The 13,818-nt window shown below is 33.1% G+C and overlaps 1 long non-coding RNA gene across 1 annotated transcript; it reads left to right on the forward strand.

Annotated features, from left to right (window-relative positions):
• Positions 1–7,445: 7,445 nt before the first annotated feature.
• On the forward strand, positions 7,446–9,264 carry LOC127719996 (uncharacterized). The gene is made up of 2 exons (XR_007990574.1): positions 7,446–7,779; positions 7,941–9,264. It is a non-coding gene; the product is annotated as an uncharacterized LOC127719996 (long non-coding RNA).
• The last annotated feature ends 4,554 nt before the right edge of the window (positions 9,265–13,818 follow it).

The raw sequence follows: 13,818 nt of genomic DNA on the forward strand, positions 1-13,818 counted from the left end.
CTGACCTTAGACTACTGAAATGAAATATATGCTACCTCCCAAAGGTTTCAGGTTTTAAACAAGTGGATTTTGCATGTTACTGTCAGTTATACCAGTTACATGTACGGTCACCTGTCATTTTCTTCAATAACCATGATAACGGAAGCTTTGCATAAAAACAAGAGACTGCAATGTATCTACAGACAAATATTTTTACTTCATTTGTGAAAAATTTCCTTTTGTTTGATCTGATATAATGTCACAGTACCCAAATTGCATTGAGTACACCTATTTGGCAAAAAAAAATTTAAATATTCACAAAACATTCACAGTATAATTATCGACAGATAAAGTATTCACTGGAAAAAGTAAAAACCACCGAAACATCGCCATGAAACGTCTACAGAAAATCATCTTTTAAAAATGAGCAAATAAAATATGTTACGAGCAGTTGAGCATCCATTTCTTAGAAAAATAATAAGCATGGACTTGTGTCAAATTGCTCTAAATATTTGAAGAAATATAACAAAACATCTGTTATTCGATTTTTAAGGATGTGAATTTCAGCATGGATGCAATTTAGGTACTCCACATTAAAGAATCATGGATTATGACGTTTATAGGTTGGTTCAAACCATTCAATTAATATAGTATTGATAGTGTGTAGACCCAGATCAACCCATTTATGCTTCCTTCTGAGCATATTTCAATCCCTCAGTGTTCCAGCTAGGATTTGAAAATAGAGGCATGCAAATCTTAAAAAAAAAAGGGCACTTAAAACATTTGTAATCATTGAATAAATAATAATACAAAGAACCATGGAGGCCTTTTGATAAATATGACAAATGATTTCATTTAATACTTTCACAATGAGTAACTTATGCATAATGGCTTTGAGAATTTATGTGTACCAATTGTTTATTTTAAAATGCCAGTCTTCGTAAGAATCAGGCAATTTAGAAAAATTTCAAAACATGGCGGAAAAAAAAAACCACCTACCAAACCATCCTATTTTGAAGTTACCCTCATCCTGAGTTAGAAATGGTAAGTCTTTCATTTGTGCGTGTCTGGTAATTTGAGAAATCTCTAGATAACTTTTGGTTAGAATGATAGCAAATTAAGGAGTTACCTCCCCTTAATTGTTAATTTCTAGCGCATTTCAACCAAATTATATCTTGAATTACCAGATCAGGAAAAGGAAACGAAAGTTATATTCATGCATCATTATACATTTTGAACATAAATTAATGTCAACTTGAGTGGGTTTTTGTTTGTCATGTTTTCACCACTGCCTCATTCTTATGCAGGTTGGCACTTTAAAAGATTTGGTAAAATAATGATGTTACCTAAGAGACATTCACCATTAAACTATATATATATTGTATCATCCTGGATGGTACATTGTGTGATGTGTACTAATATATGTTCAACAACACCAAAATATAAGATTTAAAGAGCTTTAATTTTACTGTTTAAATTCATTATTCTCTTTAGACCAAAGTGAAAAACTGTGCTTGTGCTTGACAGTATGTTTTTGTTATTAAAGATTTAAAGTCAACAAGGAATTCACAACTTAAAGAATTTTTATCTAATTGTAAATGCTGTCATTTGTTTTTATTGAATTTGGATCACAGGTGAATATAAGAGTACTAAATCTGTATAAAAACAATTAAAACTTATTATTAAATCTTTTCCATTTTCTCACAATACAATTATTATGTACTTGCAATTGTAGATAAATTGAAATTGGGTACAAAAAGTTAATAATACATTTAAATAAGTATTTCAAGTAATACAATTGATTTAATGCTATTAATACAAAATTGATTGGTTATGTGACGAATTACTTGTATGATACTAATTACTATGGGTAAATTCTAATTCCAATTACATTACAGCACCATTTTCATATATTTGCAAGAATAGATTTTTCAATCCATCAGAAATCTTTCCAGACAATTTGAATTAAGATCTACTCAAACATATCAAAATAATTCATTGTTTAGGCAACTTGCAAGGTATCAGTACATTAGAAAAAAGACAGATTTTCAAGATCAGATATTTAACAAATGCTTTTGTAATTAAAAGTTTGTTGCAAATGGCATCTAATATTTAGGGTCCTGCATCAAGGAGGGAGCCCTATAGTTTAACTTTTTCGGTCCATATGTCTGTCAACAATTTTTGTAAACGCATTAACTCCAAGAGTATAGGTAGGACCCCAATGAAATTATGCACAGTTGTGGTGCAGAATGTGTAGTCTTAGATGTGCATATTTTTTTGGGTGAAATTTGGCTCATTAATTTTGTGGAAAAAATCCTAAATTTTGAGAATTGTCATCTTATGATACATGTAGGATTTTAACAAAATTTATATAGGTGTATTAAGTTACATGTATAAATGTAAAAAAAGTAAAAACTGATTATAGTGATTGACAAATTGTAAAAACTGACATTTTGTAATAAAGTCTCAAATTATGAGAAACATCTTCTTGTGGTCCAAATAGTTTCCAAACAAGTCAAAATTGTGTTGAAAACTTATTGTTAAACATAGTAAAAGTGATGAATTCTGTGAATCATTTTTTTTGCTAGTATTTAAATGGCAAAAATATGTTAATTGAGAACACATCCTGAATTTATTGCTGTTGTGAAAATTTAAGAAAATTGACAATCTATGCACATTTGCTTTGTATTCATCAGTCTCTTTGCCTCACAAAAAAACGTGCAAGCAGGGCCCTTGCTGACATGTCAACTTTCTAGTTTTGGGTGATTAATATTTAATTCACTGCAAAAAGATTCCTTAAATCTCTGAAACAGTTGAAACCAAAATATTTAAATGAACCTTTGTTTTTAGGAAGCAATAGAAGGAGGAGCAGTGATCAGTTAATATTTGATCAGTTGCTGGCTAACAGGACAGTTATAAATGATGGCACGGAAGATGAACTGGTATGTTATAAATGCTCATCCTTGTAGCTTTTGCAAATAAAATAATTTTTTTTTTGGTACCTGGTATATTGATAAAAGTAAATAATTCCCATGTTGAATCTTATACAGGATGAAAATATCTAGGCATATTTCTTAATTTTTTTATTCAAAGAATTGATTTTTTCCCTGGAGTGCTACAAATGTATGTATGATTCCAGAACCTTACACATATTTATTGATTGGTGTTTTACACCACTTTCAGCACTATTGTGCTATTTTGTCGCAATCAGTTTTTTTACGAACTCAAAAAATGTGTGTTCGTATAATGCTATCATGTCGTCATCGTCGTCAGCGTAGTCGGCATCATCGTCCGAAAAATATTTGGTTTCCAGACAATAACTTTAGTTTAAGTGAATGGATCTCTATGAAATTTTACCAGAAGGTTCAATACCACAAAAAAGGTTGGGATTGCTTTTGTGGGTTATGGTACCAACAGTTTAGAAATTAGGGGCTAAAAACAAGAATTTTGTATTTTCCGGAAAATAACTTGTGTGTATGGAGCGCTCTGAAATTGTACCACAAGGTTCCATACCACAAATGGAAGGCTGGGATTGAGTTTGGGGGTAATTGCCCCAAACATGTAGAAATTAGGGGAAAAAAGAGCCAAAAACAAGCATTTTTCTAGTTTCCAGACAATAACTTGTGTTAAAGTTTATGGAACACTCTGGAATTGTTCATTTTTCCTGAAAAGAAAATAATGTTCAAAATTTAAAAAAAAATTTGGGAGGGGGGTAAAAAAGTTTGGGTAGGGGGGGGATTTCTTTTCAAATTTTTTTTTGGGAGTTGATATCTTTTTTCTTCAAAATTTTTGAAAAATTTTTGGGGGGGGGGGGATTTTTTTTAAAATTTATTCTTCAAGATTTTTCAAAATTTCAAATTTTTTCAAAAAAAATTTTTTAAGGGTGGGACAAATTTTTTTTTTCATAATTTTTTGTGTTTTTTTCCTCAAAATTTTCAATATTTATATTGATTATTTCTGATTTATATATAAAAGCAACAAATACTGTTATGGCAGAAGATACACAACAAACGGTGTGTAAATATAGATTCTACCACTGCATCGAGTGTGATACGATATTTATCCACTCGAGACAGTTAAATTTTCAAATTTAAAACGCGAGGCTCGCCGAGCGTTTTGAATATTTAAAATTTAACTGTCAAGAGTGGATAAATATCGTATTACACGAGATTTGGTGGTGGAATCTGTTTCTCTAATGATTTTCAAACAATACGCAGGCAAATTTATTCCTTCTTTTCGAATGATCTGCAAAAAGATTTGTTCTTTCTATGTGACGTCATCAGGTATGGTCGCCTTTTTTCATGCCGTCACAATAGGAAATTCAGAGGAAAGCAAGAAAATTAGACGTCATAATCGGATTTTAACCAATGAAGAACTGAGATCAAACGAACCACACGTTGATTAAATTTTGTTTATACAATGGGTGCAGAAAGGGATAAATTGACGAAGAATTAGAGAAATTATTACATATAACATGCACAGTATTGCGCAATATCACAGTATTGTGCAATAGCAAGAAATCTTCAATTGAAAATAAATACACATCTTTTAACCAATTTCAATGGGATTAATTTAAAGTCTTTAATTTTTGGGGGTTCTAACCTTGTATTACTATTTTGGACATTGGCCCCCATTTTTAAATTGGTCTACATTGAGGTCCAAAGGGTCCAAAATTAAACTTTGTTCGATTTTAATCAAAAACTGAATTATTGCGGCTCTATGATATGCTGAATCTTATTGTGCATTTAGATTTTTTATTTTGGGCCCTGTTTTCAAATTAGTCCATATTAAGGTTTGAAGGGTCCAAAATTAAACTTTGTTTGATTTCAACTAATATTAAATTTTTGGTGTTTTTTTATATGCTGAATCTAACCATGCTGTTAGATTTTGGATATCAGACCATACTAGGTAAATTAAATGTCCCATTTCAAATTTTTAAGATCTTTTACCACATTTATTTTGTGTCAGAAACCTATATTATGTCAAAAGTCAAAAATTTGATCACAATCCAAATTCAGATAGTATCAAGCTTGTATATTGTGTCCAAACTTGCCCCAACTGTTCATGGTTTGACCTCTGCGGTCGTATCAGGCTGCGCTGGGTGAAGCAGGAAGCCAGAGAGAACCAGGAAAACTGACTATCCTAGTCAATTAAGATTGAAGTAAAATGCACCTGCCACATGTGGGATTCACAACCTCAGTGTTGATATAATAGCTTGTGATACAGTAGTCAGACTACTTAGACCAGTCAGCCACCAAGGCCTGTACATTACTTATAGAATCATTACACTTTATTAATTTATAGTTACAGAACTTCGTTGTGATTTTAACAATTGTTCTTTTAGCTTTGCTATGGTTACTGCTACAGCCAATGGAGAGTTATTGTTTTCCCCATTTTGGTCCTCATTACTGGTGGATTTATCCTATTATTGATGTCATGGAAACCACAACTTAAATGTTACCTAAGAAAAAAGAAATGTTCTTTGCAATCAGCTGATCATATACTTGTACAGGTACTGTTACATTTGTAAGAACTCTGTTCATTGTTTAGAGTTATACATTTCTTTTGAATTCTCTTTAGTAACATTAAAATATGCAGTTTTGGTTCAAAGTTTACATTTTTCAGGGATGATGCAGCTGTAAAATGACAGGAAATTCTGTTAAATGTCAAAATATACACTACTTTACTTGCAAATGCTTAGAAATAACATAGAACACAACCCTTGCCCTAAAAGATATTCAAACAGGAAGTTATTTTTTATATAATTTATTTACATATTCACTGGTAATTATTATGGTCCATGTTAGTTTGGTCAAATGTTTCTGATGAATTTGGCTTTTTTTTTTTGGCAAAAACTCTGAAAAGCAACCTTAAATGAAGACGTCACATTAATAGCATCACAGTCAAATTGTGTCATAAGTACTATTATAGTTTTATTCTAAAAGCCACCAAAAAAGCCATAAAATGAATATTTTCCTTTACCATTGGTCTTCAGTTTGAAAACATTGTCACTTTTTTGGATATTACTACCAGGTAGTCTAAAACCATTAGGTTTGTAAACTGGTCTTTGTCTATGTTGACACCTAACTTATTTAACTGATGATTATTATACCCCACTCAACAAGTTGCGGAGGGAATAATGTTTTTGACCCGTCTGTCCGTCCGTCAGTCAGTCAGTCCGTCAGTCCTGTTTCTTGTCATCGCAATTCCTCTCAAACCACACAACAGAATTTCACGAAACCTTTTTAGATAATAAGGACATACTATGTAGCTGTGCATATCGACAGGAAATTGCGATTCAATTTTTTTTCTAGGAGTTACGCCCCTTTGAACTTATTTACTTTAATGTACTACTGCAACAGTTTGTCATCGCAACTCCTCTGATACCACACAACAGAATTTCATGAAACCTTTTTAGATAATAAGGACATACTATGTAGATGTGCATATCGACAGGAAATTACGGTTCAATTTTTTTTCTAGGAGTTATAGTCTAGTCAATTTAGTGACAAACCTGCAACTAATTGCAACACAAAGTTTTTCTCTGAAAAACAAGTCTGTTACTATCTATGAACAACATACTAAAACTATACAAAAATATATTTTGCGGAAAGTGGTGTAATTTATAAAAATGTTTTGTAGTAAAAGTCAGGTTATATGAGTTGCTTCCCCTTATTTGCCAAAGTTGAAAAAAATAAAATTATACAAAAAATGTTCTGTATTTTTTAAAACAGTTCAAATAATACAATACAATACATAATTATTTCAATTTAAAAGAATAATTTTACAAACGAATCACTTTCCTGTCTCAAAATTTGTATATTTGAATAAAGATATAGACCGAGATTGTGTTCTGTTATTTTACAATCCAAGAATCTAATTCTCCAAAAGAGTGTTGGTAAGTAACCTATAAATGGAAAACTGTACTGAATTAGAGTAACCAACTTAATCAATTATTTCTTGGTATTTGAAAGAATTCTGTCCCTGTGTTAAAGGCACAGACAGGTTATTTTTTGTTGGGGGAGTGGTTCCAGAAACACATGTTTTGTTCTTTATAAAAAAAAATGTTTTTGAAAGATTCAAAGTCTTTAGGTATTTTTTTCTCCACAACTTTAGAAAGAAAACAATATATTTTTTTCATTTACCTTCTGGAACAAACATGTTAAGATTTAGAATCCAACAATGTTGCATAAAAAAATAAGAACGATGAGTGTTAAATGATTTTATGTTAAATATTTTTTCACAAATGAAAATTTCAGGCTCCTCAAAGCAAATAGCTACTCATATAATTTGCGACGATCTCAGTACTCACACACCATATAAATAAAGCTTTGACTGTAACACTGAATCCACTTTTTACTTTGGTTACTAATCAGATGTGTACTTATATTTTAGTCGGTGCCAACAGTATTTATTCATCAACTTTAATTACTAAGCTTTGAACTAGCTATGAGAACTCAGTGTCTTTTTATACGACCGCAAAAAAATTTTTGTGGTCGTATATTGGTATGACGTTGGCGTCGTCGTCGTCGTCGTCGTCGTCGTCGTCGTCGTCGTCGTCGTCGTCGTCCGAATACACATTAGTTTTCGCACTCTAACTTTAGTTTAAGTGAATGGATCTCATTGAAATTTTACCATAAGGTTCAATACCACAAAAGGAAGGTGGGGATTGATTTTGGGGGTTATGGTACTAACAGTTAAGGAATTAGGGGCCAAAAGGGGCCAAAAATAAGCATTTTTGTAACTTCCAGACATAACTTGTGTGTAAGTGTATGGATCTCTCTGACATTGTACCACAAGGTTCCATATCACAAAGGGAATGCTGGGATTGATTTTGGGGGTAATTGTCTCCAAATTTTAGGAATTAGGGGCCAAAAAGGGGCAAAAAACAAGCATTTTTCTAGTTTCATGACAATAACTTGTTTGTAAGTGTATGGATCTTTATGAAATTGTACTACAAGGTTTCATATCACAAAGGGAATACTGGGATTGATTTTGGGGGTAATTTCCTCCAAATATTAGGAATTAGGGGCCAAAAAGGGGCAAAAAACAAGCATTTTTCTAGTTTCATGACAATAACTTGTTTGTAAGTGTATGGATCTTTATGAAATTGTACTACAATGTTCCATATCACAAAGGGAAGGCTGGGATTGATTTTGGGGGTTTTCCCTCAAAATTTTAGTAATTAGGGGCCATAAAAGGGCAAAAAAAACATGCATTTTTCTAGTTTCAGGACAATAACTTGTGTGTAAGTGTATGGATCTTTATGAAATTGTACTGCAAGGTTCCATATCACAAAGGGAAAGCTGGAATTGAGTTTGGGGGTAATTGCCCTAAACGTTTAGGAATTTGGGGCCAAAAAGGGGCCAAAAAACAAGCATTTTTCTAGTTTCCAGACAATAACTTGTGTTCAAGTGTATGAATCTCTCTGAAATTGTACTGCAAGGTACCATACCACAAAGGGAAAGCTGGGATTGAGTTTGGGGGCGATGAATCATAAGGGGGTTCAAAAAATTGGGGGGGGGGGGGGATTTTTTTTTTCCTTTTTTTTTCTTTAACATTTTCCATTTTAAATTGGTTATTTCTGATTTATATATAAAAGCAAATAATAATGATATGGTTTGAATAGGCATACATGTGAACCTCCCGACGGGAGTACAATAATCCCGTTTTCAGGGGTCTCCTCCCCCCCTCCCGTTGAAAAAATCCCGTGTATGAAATTTTTCATGAATGAAAAATTTCTGCCCAACATAACATCTCAGGCATCTGGTGTAACTGACATTACCTGAAGTTATATTTTACCTGTAAATCAATTAACATGCATAATTATATGGCTTCACTTGTCAGCTTGGGTGTCAAACATACTGGTAAGCAACGATTTTTACCTCAGGCTAACTGCCGTTGTGTAACAAAAACTGTGTATTTATTGGGTTACTTCCCTTGATTTATCCTGTTTTAAGTTACTTTCCTTTTAATAATGAAAATTTTTAAAAGAATATAAATAATATATAAATTGAACAAATAATCATAAAAGGATGGTTATTAAATGATTTTAAATGTCTTTGGACAAATAAAAAAATAATAATTTGAAAATTATTTGAGGATTCTATACTTCCTTTTAAGGCTTAAATTGAAATTTATATAATAACTATGACCCTAACTTTACAGACTGAATGAATTTCTGAGTTTGCAAATAAAAACTATTTGCAAGAGAAAAAAAAAAAATAAAAACTGTTTGCAGACAGCTAAACAAATGTTCTGGTTGCAATGATTGTTTTATAGAATATGAAGTAAAAAATTTAAAGAACATACTGGAAAAAAACAATGTTAGATTGAACATATAGAATATAAAGATGGAGAAACTTTATAAGTACAAGGGTACTATAAACATAATAAATTGGTTGGAAAGTTGAAGAAAACACACTTTAAAAGACCATTTTTACAGCACACGGTTACATTTACAACAAAATTAATGTCGATTAAAAACCTCCTGATCTGAGTCCTAATCTCCTGACCAAAATTTCCCAATCTCCTGATCTGAGTTTCACAGTCCATCACATGTATGAATAGGTAAACTGAAAATTTTTAAGTTCTTAGACCACTTTCATTCTGTGTCAGAAACCTATGCTGTGTCAAATATTTAATTACAATCCAAATTCAGTGCTGTATCAAGCTTGAATGTTGTGTCCATACTTGCCCCAACTGTTCAGGGTTCGACCTCTGCGGTCGTATCAAGCTGCGCCCCAGCGGAGCATTTTATTGTTAATTGGTTATATACTCCGTGCTGATCTTTTTGAGTTGAGCCCTTTCCAACTGGGTTTTACAATTTGTTCTTACGTTGTTTGCTATTTAAATAAAATTGAGAATGGAAATGGGGAATACTGTATGTCAACGAGACAACAACCCGACCAGATCAAGAGATGATAACAGCCGAATGCCACCAATGGGTCTTCAACGCAACGAGAAAATCCCGCACCAGGAGGTGGTCCTCAGCCGGCCCCTAAATAAAACTGTTCCTGATTATTGGAGGGTTGAGTGCTCGCAAATAGGGTTAACCCTGCACACTATGAATATGATTATCACAAGTCAGTGGCCCTTTATTACTTGGTTGTTATTGTTTGCTGTCTGTCATATTTGTTTTTCCATTTATTGTTTTAACATTAATCAGGCCTTTGAGTTTCTCGATTGACTTGTTTTATATTTTGACATGAGGTGTATTTTTTTTATATATTTTTATAGTTTCGTACAAATGAGTTGAATACAGGTAAGCATTCCGGAAGCAGAAAACAGCGTCTTTAACATTGATATATCTGCAATAGAGTATATTTATGAATAAAAAGAGATTTGAGGTTTTTAAAATCAACCAGAAAGCAACCCAAACGACTTACAAAAACCAACAGACATACTTTCAGATTAGACATGACTATCTAAACGCTATCTCTGGCCATCAAAGTCGCCCACAGACACTACAAATTTTAATTCATACACAGATGATGCATGATCATTTTTTTTACAGTTCTTAGGCTAAAGCTGATTACCTTTTATTAAATCAATTCAATGAGATATATTAAATATATTAAATAAAGAACTTGGTAATGCTTTTCTTTATATACTAGTAAGTATATATATATATATATATCTTTAACCATAGTATTTTCATATAGCAGACAACCCATGTTAGTTCTTTGTCATTACCATTTGGTTGATGTTTCAGACCACCACATACATGCAGGTTTATAGGGTACACACATAAGGCGCCTTTGTTATTAACACTTCCTCCAGGAAGTGATCACATTAATTCATTCAACAGTGCTTATCTCATTTTCAACATCCAAAATTGGACCACTTTAGTACAATTACTATTTAAATTCAAGCTCTTGAGGTAAACTTATAATCGTATTGACAAAGCTGCTCTTGAAATTGCCTTAAACAATATCAGATCTACATTTAATTTTCGATCTATGAGTTTGACTGTCCCTCTGGTATCTTTTGCCCCTCTTTTAATGCTAATTCAGTGAACTAGTATATGTTCCTCAATTTAAAAAGCTTATATATCTGAAATTAAATGTGGATATTGATAGAGCTTGCTAAATAAAATAGCAACACATTAAGAGAAATCTTCAATCACATGTGTTTAACTGTGACTTTATGCAATTCAAATATTGTAAAAGTAGCTAATGAAAAAATACACAAAAAAATACAGTCAATGACGATGCAAGGACAATAGAAAAATGACTTTTGCAGCAATTAACATGACAAAATCAAAGTCAGTAACCAAACTGATTTACAGGTATTTTTGAACACAATCATTTTTAGGCAGTTAAGCTGCCTTATGCTAGCACCCTAGATTTGTGTTCTTCCTAACGAATGCTGAAAAAAGTGCCATTGTTGTAATCTAGCAGGCTATTATGTTATTTATAACTAATTGGACATTTTTTTCATTCTTTTAATTCTGGAATACAAAAAATATGACCAGAATAACCTTAAATGATCGTCGAACGACGCATAATATTTGAAGTTGCACATAGGAAATAGTGCTCAATAGAAATCCGTACGTAGTTTATTATCCCCTGTGCTTTTGGCTAAGATGGCAAAGAACAATTGTATGAAATATTTCATCGCCGAAAATCTGTAATTACAAGTCGTTTATATTTCCCAAATGGCAAAATGCGCAGGAATATTGTTCATGTACACCAAATCTCTATGATAGAGGGAATAAAGTTATATATAGTACACATGTAGTCTAAGTTGGCGGTAATTTTAACTTACACGAAACGTAAGTTCGTTTGATTCTGATGATAAAAAGTCCGATTAAGCGAAAGTACTCTTAATCATGATATTCTTTTAGTTTAAGAAGATTGTGATTATTTAATTGATTTCAATTAAATGTATGCACATTTAAATTCCTTTCTTTTATTAAATTATTCCGTTTATCACTGAACTTGATGTTATTTTATGAATGAAAAACCGTAAATCGACGTAATCAATGCCGACCAATCAGGTCGATGTTTTAAGAAATGCGGAATAACTCGTCCCAGAGACAAGTCGGACCGAGTCCACTCGGACTGTCTAAGAAAACAACTCGGACCCCTTGTCAGATTAACTTAGGGTTTCATAAAATGTAAGACTAACATGTCTAGCGGAGCCACCAATCTTTCGTTTGTGCATTGAGAACTATTTAGGGGTATTTTGAGGGGCCCAAAGAAGGGAGGGGTTTACTGTAGAACCCTATGGGATTTTATTTTCAAATGACTATTTATACTCAAAAACAGTAAGTGATAGACACGCGTGGTCTTCGGTAATGAGAACAGGACAATGAAACAAATCAAATAAAATATAGGGTGAGTCCCTGGGGGTCATCCCACCCCCCTTCAATTTGAAAATGTTCTTTTATCTTATAAACGGTCGCGATCCCCACCCCTAAACCATATATATACTTGTATGGGACAATAAAACCAATCAAATGAAAATTTGGGGGAATCCCTGGCGTCACCCCACCCCTTTCTGTTTCAGAACTTGTAAACGGTCGATATCCCCACCCCTAAACCATATATATTCATGTATGGGACAATATAACAAATTAAATGAAATATAGGGGGAGTCCCTGGGGTCACCCCACCCCCTCCTGTTTGAGAACTTGGAAACGGTCGAGATCCCCACCCCTAAACCATATATATTAATATATGGGACATTATAACAAATCAAATGAAATATAGGGGGAGTCCCTGGGGTCACCACACCCCCTCCTGTTTGAGAACTTGGAAACGGTAGAGATCCCCACCCCTAAACCATATATATATTAATGTATGGGACAATATAACAAATCAAATGAAATATAGGGGGAGTCCCTGGGGTCACCCCACCCCCTCCTGTTTGTAAACGGTCCCCACTCCTAAACCATATTTATTCCTGTTTGTCATTTCAAAATAATTTGAATGATATACAGGGTCAATCTCCAAGGCGTCGCATTATGTGACATATGCATATCACTTTACTAGACCAAACCAATGTGTACTGGACTTTGCCCAATGTCAGGCGACCATGGGAATGACGAATTATGGGAGCTTTGTTTGGGAAACTTCGTAACAGCATCCTGTTACAATTATTTCTTGTTTATTATAAAATTTTATTGATGCAAAAAATGAGTCTAGGTAAATTGAATTTACTTTAATTATTTTTTGAATTATTTCTGGGCCTATAAAAATTTTCATTTATGGCTCATTTTAAAGATAACATATAAATCTTTCAAGCAGTGTAAAGCCCAAGAATGTTTGACCAATTGTTTTATTTGACAGGAGAACCTGAGATCACCCCCAGTTTTTGGTGGGGTTCGTGTTGCTTAGTCTTCAGTTTTCTATGTTGTGTCATCTGTACTATTATTTGTCTGTTTGTCTTTTTATTTTTGGCCATGGCGTTGTCAGTTTGTTTTCGATCTATGAGTTTGACTGTCCCTCTGGTATCTTTCGTCCCTCTTTTATAATCACCTGTCATTTTATTCCAAGCTTGGTATGGAGTGATATCACGGACTTGGGGTGAAGGTGGGGGTCATTTACATTTACTATGGTCAGGGCAGTCAGACCTCATCTTTGATCCCTGTAGTAGTAAACATTTGTCTGATTTGTGTCTCATAACTTTTGTACTGTAGAACCCAAACACAGTGTTCCTTCCAGGGAAGCAAGTCCATTCATACAATTACGTCAACTTGTACCACTAAAAGTCAACTGGTACCAACGTTAACTACCAACTAGAACACCTGCAATCATTGCGAATTTGTACCACTGCAGACTCACCATTAAAAATATACATTGATATATGCGTTGCTTTAGAAAACCTTGATAA

This window comes from Mytilus californianus, unplaced genomic scaffold, assembly GCF_021869535.1.
Source record: "Mytilus californianus isolate M0D057914Y unplaced genomic scaffold, xbMytCali1.0.p SCAF_11, whole genome shotgun sequence".
NCBI lineage: Eukaryota > Metazoa > Mollusca > Bivalvia > Mytilida > Mytilidae > Mytilus > Mytilus californianus.